This window comes from Pelodiscus sinensis, chromosome Z (assembly GCF_052426305.1).
Source record: "Pelodiscus sinensis isolate ZL-2025 chromosome Z, ASM5242630v1, whole genome shotgun sequence".
NCBI lineage: Eukaryota > Metazoa > Chordata > Testudines > Trionychidae > Pelodiscus > Pelodiscus sinensis.
Genome location: NC_143085.1, coordinates 35716056 through 35729082, shown reverse-complemented (window position 1 = coordinate 35729082; position 13027 = coordinate 35716056). Strand labels below are relative to the sequence as shown.

Genomic DNA, 13027 nt, shown 5'->3' with positions numbered 1-13027 from the left:
ACTGAAATTGAAAGGGATTGGAATTTGACTACCTTTGCAAATGCCAGGTTATGTCCCCATTCAAGGCCAATGGAACTGGCCATTCCTCAACCTATAACATGCATTTGGCTTCTGCATTGCCTACAAAGAACTGCTGCTGCTGCTCTATTTGATACGCTCTCCTGGGAAGCACCCACAGCCATGGAAGGCTGCACAGAAGTCAGTTTGCCCCCAGGGAAGGCATCTCCCCAGAGGAGATGGGTCAGAGCCTTCAGCAGCAGAAAATTAAGTCATTAAGCCTAACCCAAAGAGTGTTGAGTGCATTCCCTTTGTGCCAAAGTTAACATCCTTCTCTAGCAGCTTTAACAAATGAACACAGCATGGGCTGGGTCTCCAGCTAGCTACCTGTGGTGCCCAGGGAGCCCAGCAAACCCATCGGCCCCAAGAGCAAGAAAAGGGCTCAGAGTTAGACTGCCATTGCAGAGTTCAGACACCACAACCAGTTCACTATTTACAGACCCTTTGGGGTAACCGCCCTGTAGCAAGGTTGGAACACACAGCCATGGTACCTCCTGCTGGGCCGTCTGGGAATTAGCTCTTCTCTAGCCCCCAAGCACCCTCTTCTGGCCAGTGTCTCACCTGCAATTACCCATCTTTCCCCTTGTTCTCCCCCACATCATGTCCCGCCTCATGTCCCTCCCGGACCATGGTGCCCTTTTCCCTGGGTACCACCTGGAAGCTGCATCCCCACTCTAGGGTCCTCCTTTGCCAGGGAGCCCAAACACCCCTAAACCAGCATTTTCGTCAGTGACCCATAGCTGTTCTTCATCTAGCCCTTTCCCTCAGAGGCGAAGTGCTGTCTGAACTTAATCAATGGCAAGAGGGAAAGCGCCTATTGCCCATTCCTGCCCTGGCTGTTCCTCTGCTGCCCTACTACCTCCTTCAGCCTCTGTTGCTGGGCCTCAGCCTGGGGTTTATTCAGGCCTGAGCTCCCCTGGCTCTCCCTGCCTTCCCTCTAGAATTGCTCTGTCTGTACAAAGTACCCTGCTAGCATGCAGGTAGAGCCCTCTCCCTCCAGAGCTGGAGTGAGAGAGAGTGAGCTCTTCCTATCCAGCAGCTCTTCTTCCCAACCATTTTGATATTGGGGACCAGCAAAGCCATTCACAAACTTTTGGTGAACTGGAAATAAGTTTATTTGCATATTCATTGTGCAAATGATGGATATGCAAATATGCACATAAAATGTTACAGGCCCACCAAAAGCCCAGACCCCAGAGCCCCCAGTGCCAGCCCTAACCCTAGAGCCTTCTGCCCCTCCACTATGCCTCAGCACCAACCACTGACCCCAGACTCCCCTGCACCCAACCCTGTAGTGCCAGCCCCCATCCCAAATGCCTCAATGCCAGTCCCCTGCCCCTTAGAGTCTCCCATCAGACCCTCCAGTACCAATCTCCTGTTTCCAGAGACCCACTACACCCAACCCCCCAGAACTGCTCCCAGTGCCAGCCCCCAATATTAGCCCCATCCCCAGAGCTTCCCAGTGCCAGCCCTGCTCCCATAGCCCCACACTAATAGCTCAGCCTCCAAAGCCACTCAGACTAGCCCCGACCCTGGAGCCCCCAGTGCCTGGCCCACCCCCCTCACCTATCCCTGCATTACTGCCCATGTCATGGTGACTCTGGGGGCCGGGGCTGGGGAATACCACCCAGCATTTCCCCCCCTGCCGTGGCTGTTGGGAGAGGCGTGTCCTGCCCCGCCTCTTAGCCAGTCAGCATGGAACAGGGGCTGGGTCTCCTCCGGTTGTGGAAGATCGCTTCCCTGTGTGGTGGGAGGGCCGTGTGGAACCGGGAAGTGCTTTTCTGGAGCCAGGAGGAGACCCCATTCCTACTTGATGCTGATTGACTGAGGTGGGGCAGGACACGTCTTTCCCAACAGCCACAGTGAGTACGGTGTACTTCAGTCCCTAGAGCCACTGTGGCCTGGAAACTGCTGTTCCAGTGGATGCATCATCTCCGCTAGGTTCAGCTCAGCTAGGTATTTGCCTAGTTTTATAACAAGTTAGGTCACAAGCATGAGCACAGTCAGTACAAACTAACATTTCATGCAAAGCTTTGTTTCCACTGCCCTATGTACTACACACTGAAATGTAAAGTACAATATTTATATTCCAATCGGCACGCTACCGGGGGAAATGAGAAAGTCTGCCATTTTGCAGTACCGCTGTGCTTCGACCCTTCTGTATTTTGTGGGCAAGGAGTTTGAAGTGAAATCTGGGGTACCCAAGACGAATCAGACTTCTGAAGGGGTCTGGAAAGGTTGAGAGTCACTTCTCTAACCTGCCCTGAGCATGAATGGCTCCAAACCCGTCTATAGCTACTAGTTGCTCACTCTCTGCAGTCATGCAGTGCTGACTCTGCCAGGTATTCACCACTGTTAGATCTTGGTAAGTCTGCACTGCAGGAAAAGACCCCCTGCTGGCCAGGGTCAGTTGGCTCAGGCTTTTGGGGCTCAAGTTGTGGGGCACTTACTGTGTAGATGATCAGGTTTGGTCTGGAGCCCACACTCTGAGATCCCACAGTTGGTCCGGAAGTGAGCACCACCCCATTATTGCTGCCCTAAGATCCCCGTGCTGCACTAATCCCAGGTAAACCTGCTCTGCTGTGGTGAGGAGGGCCTTACTCTCAGTGCCATGTTGTCTGTCGTCAGACAACAGGACTGGCTCAGCCTTTGCCACTGCAGGGAATGGAAGGCAAGGCAAGCGTGTGGATAAGACAAAGAGCTGAGACACTCCCCACACTCACAGGGCCTCCAGCTCTCCCCACACTCACAGAGCAATGCTGGGCATCCCCTTCATCTCTGTGGCTCACTTTCCCCTCCTGCCTTCCAAGGGGTGGGAGCTGCACTGCATCTGTCAGGGCATAAGAACCAGGAAGGGAATCTGGCCCAAATCAGTCCAACCCTGACATGCCCAGGGCACTGTCTAAGCTGAGTGAAATTTTAAAAAGCAAGCAGGCAGCCTGAGTGATGTGTCATCAATCTTCCTGGAAGAGCTTTTCCCGCTTTAGCCATCAAAGTGTTTATCATTAGAGACATAGATACATTTCAGGGACTGCACACAGCCCAAATCCAGCAGTGCCTTCTCAGACAAGACAATAAAGGCTCCAGGAAGTGGCTCATATTTGCTACCATCCCTGTAAAAACTCACACAGAGGGAAACACCCCTCCCCCCTTCCTTCAATCTGGCTATTAGGAACATAGGCACCTTGGGATGTCCTGGAGCAAAGCAGTGGTCTTTTCCCCAGTCCAACAGCCGGGTGTTTTTACAAGGGGTATAATACTTTCTTCAATCTGAGATAATCTGTCCAGTCTCTCTGTGTGGCTAAGGAGCCTATCATCAGTGCAGTGCCTTCTCCTCTTCCTGCCACAGGGGTTTTCCTGAAAACGGAGTCATGTGGTGAGACCCGCCCCTGTGGCCAGTTCTTCAGTAAAGTGCAGCTCACGTCAAGACACCTCACTGAAATGGTCAGATTTTAAGATCTCTCCCTCCCAGCACCTACCTTGGGGGAGAATGAGAGCTGAATCCTTTTGAAAAGCCCCCCCCCGTTACTACTGAACATGATTGACAGAGGTTTTCTGAGATAATTCCAAAGAATTCGCAGTATTTCTCACGCCCCACGTGCTTTACAAGTGCTACCTAGTGTGACTCTGTGGTGACAACCCATTTTACAAAGACGGATCCAACAGGGACGATGCTGTTTTTGTTTCACTATTTCACGTTAAGACTCATATTTACAACACAGCAAGCTTTGGAGTGGCTGAAATGTGAAGCCTGTTAGAATAAAACAAAGCACCAGCAGAGTGGAAGCCAGAGGAGTAGACAGATCATGATTTCTCATAACTTAAGGATGAAATTTTTGTGCAATGTTATATTCGTTTCTGAAATCTCCAGTCTTGTCAATCTCTCTGCCTCACTCCAGGCAAATTAACATTGGATGGGCATATTTGAGTCATTGCTCACGCTACGCAGTGATGACCCGTCCCTTCCCATCATTCCCTGAGGAAGGATTTCTTTCCCTGCAGAACTTTTGGGTTTGGTTAAAGTTTCAAAGCAAACGTGCATGATACACTTTCAGCTCATCCTTCAGGGGGGAAGGGATAGCTCAATGGTTTGTGGCTTGGCCAGCTAAACCCTGGGTTGAGAAGTCAATCCTTAAGTGGGCCATTTAGGAGTTTGGGGCAAATCTGTCAGTGACAGTGCTTAGTCCTACTGTGAGGGCAGGGGGACTAGACTCAATGACCTCTCAAGGTCCCTTCCAGTTCTAGGAGACAGGTATATCTCTGATTATAAGCACACCTTTTATCAAGCCTGTAAGAAAACTATCTCTTATTACAATGACATAGGGCCTTTGCAGGAGCCCTGTGAGGGTTTTACCCTAGTACGGAATACTGAACCAGGCTCCGGATTATCTACCCCATCTTGCCTGATGCTAGAAGATGAAGTAATGAGTTGAATTCCCATTAACCTCCACCATCAGTTTCACTCTTCCTGAGAATGCTCCCTCCCCTCAGGCAGAGCACCTCACCAATGCAAATTTATATCCACCTGGAAATCAAGATACACTGGCTACACGCCTTTGGCTGTCACAAGGCAATCACTGCGTGGCGTTTAGACTTACATTCTGCCTAATGACCATCAAGTGCCAGCACCACAGCAAGCAAATGGGGATGGTGCATCAGCACCACAGCCATAAACGGTGCCAGGCTACTGCCTCCAGGGCTGACAATTCATGCCTGCTGCATGCATTTACCTGGGTATTTGCCAAGGAGCGGTGCTAAAAAGAATGCAGTTAAAGCCACGTGAAGCCCAGCAAAAAATGCTACTGTAGTGAGTTAAAGAGCTTCCCCAGTGCCCAGATACCTAGCAGTGAGCCTCTTCTCCATGCTAACAACACAGCACATCCTCAGGGTGAGCAACAGGGGCTGTAACTCCAGACGCATGTGACAAGTCAGTGGCTGCATGTGGACAAACTTCATGGCCGGCTGCTGCATGGAACCTTCTGCTTCCAAATCTTAGAGCTTTACCCAGTGCCATGAAGGAGACGTGTCACTGAGGCTGTTTGTTTGCCTGTGGGTGTGTCTACACAGTAGGTCTTAATTCAAAATAAGCTACGTCAGTTGAGCTACATCACTTGCGTAACTTATTTCAAAATAGCTTATTTTGTAATTGGGAGCGTCTACACGGGACTTATTTCGAAACAGAGCACTCTTCCTCCGACTTCCCTTACTCCTCGTACAATGAGGGTTACAAGAGTCAGAGTAAGATGTTCTCCAGCTTGACAGTATTTCGACATTATTTCAAAATAACTGCCTGCTGTATAGACATGGACTAAGTTGTTTCGAAATAAAGCTAGTTATTTCAAAATAGCGTTGCTGTGTTTAGACTTCCAGACACTGGAGGGCAACATAGTCACAAATACGTGCTGTAATGGGTAACACACACACACGCATGCGTGTGCACACGTGTGTGCTCTTTAGCTCTTGGCCTTGGCTCCACACCAAGCCTGGCTTCCTTCCTCTTTTTGTCTGACTTCTTTCTATATAGGAGGGAGTGTTCCTCTTTCAGGGCGTTGTTGGTTAGAATGCATGCAAACAAAATATCTTTACAAAGCCACCTGGCAAACTCACAGCATCTTGCCATTGGTCTTTTCTTCCCAGCTCCGACAGAAATTGATGACTTGACGACTGGGGTGATCTGTGTGAGATGTGATTGGCTCTAATTTTCTGAAGGCCAGGGAGCTTAAATGAGAGCAAGTTGCTTTGTTCTGAATGTGATTATGTTGCATCTCTGAGTACCATGCTAAATACATTAAACTGGCCTTGGCTGTCTCTGCAGCTTAAACTAAATTGCCCAAAATTGGTTTAATCCAGCAGCTCTTTGCTGGACAGTTCAGTGCATGGATGAGCAGGTAGGAAGGTTGATCAGCTAAGCAAATGCATGCAGAGGACTCTGCCTAGTCACTAGTGCAACACATTGCCATATCAAGGTTGTACTTTGAGGCCGTGGGGGAGACCCATTTCCAGCTCTACTCAGAGAGAGGAAGAGTCAAGGCCCTTCAGGCTGATGTATGGCAGGAAGAGAGTAAGAGGGGTGAATAGGGATAGAGCCACAGGGCTAGAACCTCCGCTGACATAAATCAGGGTAATGCCATAGACATACCTAACATAGATGGATAGGCCCCAGTAGAGGATTTGATCCATATTATTAGAAATGGGCCCAAACATACCCCAGCTTTGGGAAGACTTTAAATCTAAAAAAGGTTTTGTGCAGAATAACAAGAAAGAACCAAAGTAAAGTCTCCAGGAGAGAGCACAGGGTGTGTCTGACTGTAACAGGCTGGAGTGACCCAGAGCAGAACACAGTTGCGGTCTCTGCACAGAGGGTGAGCTTTAGAAATGTTCAGGCACAGCATACAAAAAGGAAAGCCTCCACAATGTCGTAGCTATGGACTTTGCCACCCCAAAACTTTGACCACCCCACAAACTTGGGAAAAAGATCTAGGTGTTGTATCTTCTGTCTCATGCTAGCCCATCTGCATGCCCCAAAGTCTATCCTCTGATATGCTTTTTAAAGGATGTCAGATAATGGAGAAAAACCTCTGAACTACAGTTGGCATAACAGCACCATTGTTCCCTGTGTAACAAATCAGTTTAGCAGGTCATTGGTCTTCATGTGTTTCAGTTGGCCCCCTTTCCTTGCACATACACGGTGACAGCCTAAACTACACAGGGGAAAGTTCTGCTCTCCAGTAAGGCCAGCAGAGTTCAACATCAATATCTGACACCTCCATGAAATCCCAGAGGGAAAGGAGAACAAAGGACTGGCGTTGAGAGCAAAGCGTGAGTTTGACCATCGGCAGTCAGAGCCAGTCACTGAGACAGCCCTCTGCTGCTTCCGACCCAGCCTCAGTGAACAAGAAGCAACATATTGATCTGAGGCTTTATTCACGTTGGCCTTCTCTGGTACCTACAATTAGTTTGCCAAATTGCCATTGCTAAAGACCTTGTGTTTCAAAGCTCCCCATCATTACTTTGACAGTAGCAGGCAGGATGCAATTCCAGAATACACAGGAGTTGTGTAGCTGCATAGCTCCTGGGCAAACACTGGGCTGCATGGGTGGCTGATACAATGTTCAGAGAGAGAGTCATAAACTCAAGAGGTTGGTGAGTTTAGCTTTATGAATTGTGTTACTTATTTGACAGGAAGATCCCCAGGGTGGGATCTGTCAAAGGTGACAGGCAGGTGGAATAGAAGCCTGGAAATCAAACTGACAGCAATGTGTTGGGTAAAGGTAGATTGCTCATCCTCAGATTGGGTTCCATAGGGGCAGCACCGACATTTTGTGCAGATTCTAGTCTGCAGCATAATTTACTGAACTCCTTTGAATTTTAAATGGGATCGATCAGGTATCATACAAAATGAGCAGTCATCCCTGAATAACGAAGAGCCTCTTCAAAAGGAAGGTAGGTCAGGAACTGCTCAGCATTGGTGCTTGAGGTTTAATTTTTATGCCTCACTTATCTTAGTCAGTGAAAACGGGCCAATAGTTTCACTTTTGTGTCCATTCAGTTTGACTTGCAGGCACCAGACACCTCATTTGTTCTGCAGCCATTTTGGGAGAATTGAATCCAGACAATTCAAGACATGTTCTTGAAAACATTTGAATATAGGTTGCAAACACACATACCTTACACCACAGTATCAGCTCTCGTTATTGTAAAAACTTAAAAAACAGTGAATGGTCCTGAATCACCATAAAGGCTAACAAAACTTGTAGATGGTATCATGAGCTTTCATGGGCAAAACCCACTTCTTCAGATGACTGGAGCATTTAAAGTCCAGATCCAAGAATAAATAAGATGGGGAGAGGAGTAGGAGGGGGAGGGGAGAGGAACAGAATGTGAACTAGAGTGTTCATGTTACAAAAAGCTGATAAGAACAATTTGCACCTTCTCTAAGTACCCATTACTTAGTTGGTTAAATCATTAGAATGTGGAAGGTAGTGTGCTAGCCAGCCAATGTCTTTATTTGTACCTCTGTGATAGGAATCAAATATGTAAATGAAGTTAAATTCTGAGTCTTCTCTGTGTGTTTGGCTTGTGGAATTGGCCTGAAACAACATGGTGACCTTGAGATCCATTATTGTCTCTTTATTGTGTCACTTACATCTCTGAGACAGTCCTCTAGTGGAAGGGATTAAATATTGGTTGCCCCTTGAACACTCAATGAATAGATCCAGGGGAGAAGCAGAGCCTTCTCACATGGAGTGCTAAGGAAAGATACAAACCCCCCTTTCAGTTCAGCAATTTTCAGCCCTGCTTGTCGAAGGTGACAGCAGCACCCAGAAAACCAAGCACGGACCTTTCAGCAGTTTGCCCCAACTGCACTCACCCCTGTTCTGCATTCATCCCAGGAGAAATTCACTGCTGTGCACAGCGGCAGCATGAGGCCAAGTCACTCTTGAAAAATTGCTTCAGCCACACTGCTGCCATCAAATCCAATGCACCAGAGAAATTCTTGTCAACCAAGTGGGAAGAACACAGCAGATGGGTATGGACAGAGGCAGGAGGTAGAAAGGCACTATGCTGGCTAAATAGAAAGGGAGAATGCCTAGTTCCCAGGTCTTTCTAACTCACACTATCAGTGGAGTTTTAGGCTCAGTCCAGTTCTCAAGAATGAATAGACCATTTGCTTTCATGAGAGCTGGCTAAGGCCCTTACGGAGCATCTGTGGCATGTACCATTTCTTGCCTCTGATGAAGTGGTTTTTACCCACAAAAGCTGATGCCCAAATGAATCTGTTAGTCTCTAAGGTGCCACAGGACTCCTCATTGTTTCTGCAGATACAGACTAACATGGTTCCCCCCCGAGACTTGTCTGCCATGATAGTGACTCCATTTAACACCATGCCCAGGCCTGTCCAGACAGCTGTCTCCTGAGGTCAGCAAAGAGGGTTGCACAGGCACGTGTAGTGAATGCTAAAATTAGGCTGTGGATAGTCTCTCAAGGTCAATGGTGAACCCCCAGCCAGAGACAGCTAAACCTGCACTCAGCACAGTGTTGGCTTTCAGGTGGCTGAGAAAGACACTGCATGGCCAGGGTTGGGCAGGGACTGAAGAGGATCCTGTTTTCCAGCTCAACGATGCTTCTGTAAAATCCCTTGTGTTCCGACTGAAGCCTGCCATCAGTGAAGTCTCAATAAATCAGCAGCAGGGGCAGATGACAGCATGGAATTCCTTACTGTTGTGCCAACAGAGCGTCATGCGCTACCTATCCATCGACAGCAAGTGTCAGCGCATTTATACAGCACAGTGTCACTCCCTGCTTGTCTGTGCTAGGGCTTGATCCTCAGTCGGGCAGATCAGTGACCCTCCCCCACCACATTCCCTGGGCCAGCTGGGGATCTGGCCCTTCATTTGCACCTCTGGAAACATATCTGTTCCTTGACAGACTTTTTATGCTCCTGGAATGGCTTTCACTAGCCACCCCCGAGGCAGCAGTTTTCAGCCACGTGATGCCCGTGCATCCTGACATCTTTTTATTTGACTGTTCCCAACAGATTTTTGCATAGATGTGAATTCTTTATAAAAAGGCTCCAGGAAAAAGTTGTCCCTGATTCCCTTCCCCCTCTCCCCTCAGTCCCACTGGGAGCAAAGCCCAAGGGAACCAAAGCACTGCTGAGAGTTGGGGAGGAGGCAGGCTCAGCAAATGCTATTGTGTCCCTCTGAGCGGGTTTCAGCACAGGTGTCCTCAGAATGGTGGAGTGTGTGGAAAAGCAGACGTCATGTAGCCATGGAAACCTGTTTATCCTGATGGGAACTAACCACATGTCCAATTGTGATCTCTTTTGCAGTTCCTCTTCATGACAGCTGAGAAGGGCCTGAAAAACCCGGCTTTGGAGCAGCGCTTGCTCTGGAAGCGGCCAACATAGCTGGACTGGGCCCTGCTTCCTGGCCCACTGGAAACCAGGCAGAAGTCTAGGATCTCCAGACCCTCAGTGACGGGGGACAGAGCCTGTCCCTGGGCAATCACTGCTTTGAACCTAGCACAGGGCAGATCTCAGGTCCGGGGCCAACGTGAAACCAGTTAGTGGCCTCAGCCCAATGCCAACCAGACAAGTGTGCTCAGAACATAAAGTCTCCACAGCAGTTGACCCCATGAGGGCCAAGGACTGACTGGATCATGGGGCAGCCTATAGGCCTGGGGCTCACATCCCTTCTAACACCACCCACCACTCTATTGCCAGCTCGCTGGGGCCAGGGCTAGGGTTAGGAACAACAGTTCAGTGGCTGTCCTGCCCTGCAGAGCAGTGCCTGTGTGTGGGCAGGGTCAGAGCCACTCAGCCAAAGGACAGAAGGTGTTTCTGGGAGGCCCCTGGAGCTGGCCCAGTGAGGCAAACATGACCCGGATTCTCTTGTGCACCGTGCAGCACATCCACAGTGTGGGGTGTTCCAGTCCTGCTGCAGGAAGCCCCGGGAGGGTCTAATTTGCCCTGCAGAACCAGTGATATTAGTACTGCATGAGGAGGGAATGACCCCAGCTTGGTTCTCAGAGCCCAGAACACTTTGCAGGACAACAGCTGTTCACTTGTAAGCTGAGCTGGGTCGTGGTGTCCATGAGGTACAGTGACCTCTGCAGTACCCATAAGGGGTTTGTACAGACACACCAAGACCTTGGCAGTGCTGCCTCGCTGGACGGGGGCAGCCGTTCCTGAGCACTGCAGGTGGCTTAAGATTCATGTCACTTGAAGATTGTTTCGATGTCAACTCTTTGGGGCTGGATGCATCTCTCTGACAGTGATTGCATAGGGCCCAGCATACTGGGGCCCGTTGCCTTCCTGCAAGTTCAATAGGAAATGGTAATACAGGTTGTAAGTCCCTGGTTTGGCACCCTTGGGACCTGACCAGTCCTGATCCAGAGAATTTGCCGCACCAAGGGAGGTCAATGCCACCCCTTAGGCTCTCACTGGCTGCTGAGCTCCAGTGTGGCCACAGTAGAGGGACCAGCATTGACCAAGCAGGGTCTGGGGGAGCACCAGGGGAAGAGAAAAGGTGACTTCAGAGCCCCACAGATGGGGGCTAAGAGCCCAGCCCTGCAGGAGTGCACCGAACCACATGGCACCTGGGCTGCACTCCCAGATCCCACCGCCAGCTACAGGGCTATGCTTCTGATCCCCACATGCAGGGCCCCACAGCCCCCTGCCTCTTCCCCTGAGCATCCCCCTGTCTTCTTCCCTTCCTGGAAGCTCTGGGAAGGTTGGGGAGGAGTTGCTGAGTGGGAGGGGGGCAGCCTGGGAGCACTCACAGGGATGCGGGACCACAGATGATGCTGGACCATTGAAATCTGGACCAGAGATTGAACCTGCCATGTTAAGCCAGCCCAGAAATGAGGCGAGCAAGTGCTAACCTGAGAAACCCTGGGCCAGCAGGAGCTGAAAATGCAGTGCCAAGAGCTGTGTCTGGTCAGTGCATGGAGGGGACTATATCCACCTTCCTGTGTTTGCACAGAAGATGGCTGGCCAATACCAACAGATGTCCCATGCCAGGAAAGATGCTGCTCTCTTCCTGGCTGCACCCATTTCCAGTTCATATTCTGAATATGGTCTGAGGAAGTCAGTCTGCCCCATGAAAGCTCATCATCTGAGTTTTTTGCCAATTTTCTCTCTTTTCTCTTCCCATTCTTCCCCTCCTCCTCTAGCTCTATCATGCATGAAGAGCTCCCACCTATCTCAAACATCTAGCAAGGACTAAAGTTGAAGTTTGACCAACCAGTGAAGCCAGATCAGAGATGCTGCATCCCTCTGCATGGACCATAGTGTGGGTGTCTGCAGCACTGTGGCTATTTCGGCCACACAAGAGGGCAGATGAAAAGACAAGGAAGGTTGTTGGTCATCTCACATGGCTGGTTCCCTCCAGGAAAGAACTGAGCCACTGAAGTCAAACTGATTGTATGCATCTTGTGTCCAACTGGCCACCCTCTTCCTGGCTGCACCCATTTCCAGCTCATATTCTGAATATGGTCTGAGGAAGTCAGTCTGCCCCATGAAAGCTCATCATCTAATAAACCATCTTCTTCATCTTTAAAGTGCTGCATGACTGCTTTTTCTGTTTTACCTTAAAGAATAATGCAGATAGAGAAATCTGAAAGTTCACTACAAGAATTGGAAACATGCACATGCCTGCTGGTTTATAACGGCTCCAATGGTGGGGCTTTTGTGGTTTTGTTTGTTTGTTTGTTTTCTTTTTGTAATCTGAGTAAACACAGTGCATTTGGGGTGCGTTCATTAGTACCTTTTGCATCCTAACAAGTAGAATGCCATTTTAGGTCATAACTTAGGACAGATTTCCCCTGGAAAACTGAATTGTCCTTATAGTCATTCATTATAATTTCTGCATTATTAGTGATTACAGTAAGGAGACTGTAACTTCCTAAAAAAAAATTGAAAAAGGAGGAAGCCACAGCTGTTTGTCAGATAGGGTGAGAGCAAAGCGGAACTGCTGCTTCTGATGAGAGATAATGCTATGTCTATATTGATCCACAGTTTTTATTGAGCCTGCCACGCCAGCCCTACGCATGGTATAATCAAGAACAACTGAATGTAGGAGGCAGTGGTCATGAAAATACATTTTCACTTAACCTGAGTTGTTCCAAGTGAACCTAACATAGGAGGTATGATGATGATAAATCTTGCACTCTGCCATGTAGCAACTTTACCCTGAACAAGGGCATAGTGCACACCTGCACTGATATCAAACCTCTATAAAGAGAACTGGTTAAAACACCAGCACTAGAAAGTTGGTCCCGGCATTTCAGCTATATGCTCGCCACAAAATGCTTTCTCCACTCCCCCTCCTGCCTTTGATCAAAGGATGGGTCTTTCTTATGGCTCCTTTCTCCTGGCGTGGATTTTCAGGCTGGAGGTGGAGAAGCCCAGTCAATGTGACCCTCCCCTCCTTGGATCTGTCATCAGCAATAACAAATCCTTCTCTTC

The 13027-nt window shown here is 49.1% G+C and overlaps 1 long non-coding RNA gene across 1 annotated transcript in view; it reads left to right on the top strand.

The window, feature by feature from the left end:
* The window catches only part of LOC149520726 (uncharacterized), a 29413-nt gene extending 17326 nt beyond the window's left edge, over window positions 1–12087 (top strand). Inside the window, exon 3 of the long non-coding RNA XR_016348330.1 lies at window positions 9890–12087. This is a non-coding gene — a long non-coding RNA (uncharacterized LOC149520726). The remainder of the gene's footprint in view (window positions 1–9889) is intronic.
* Window positions 12088–13027: the final 940 nt, after the last annotated feature.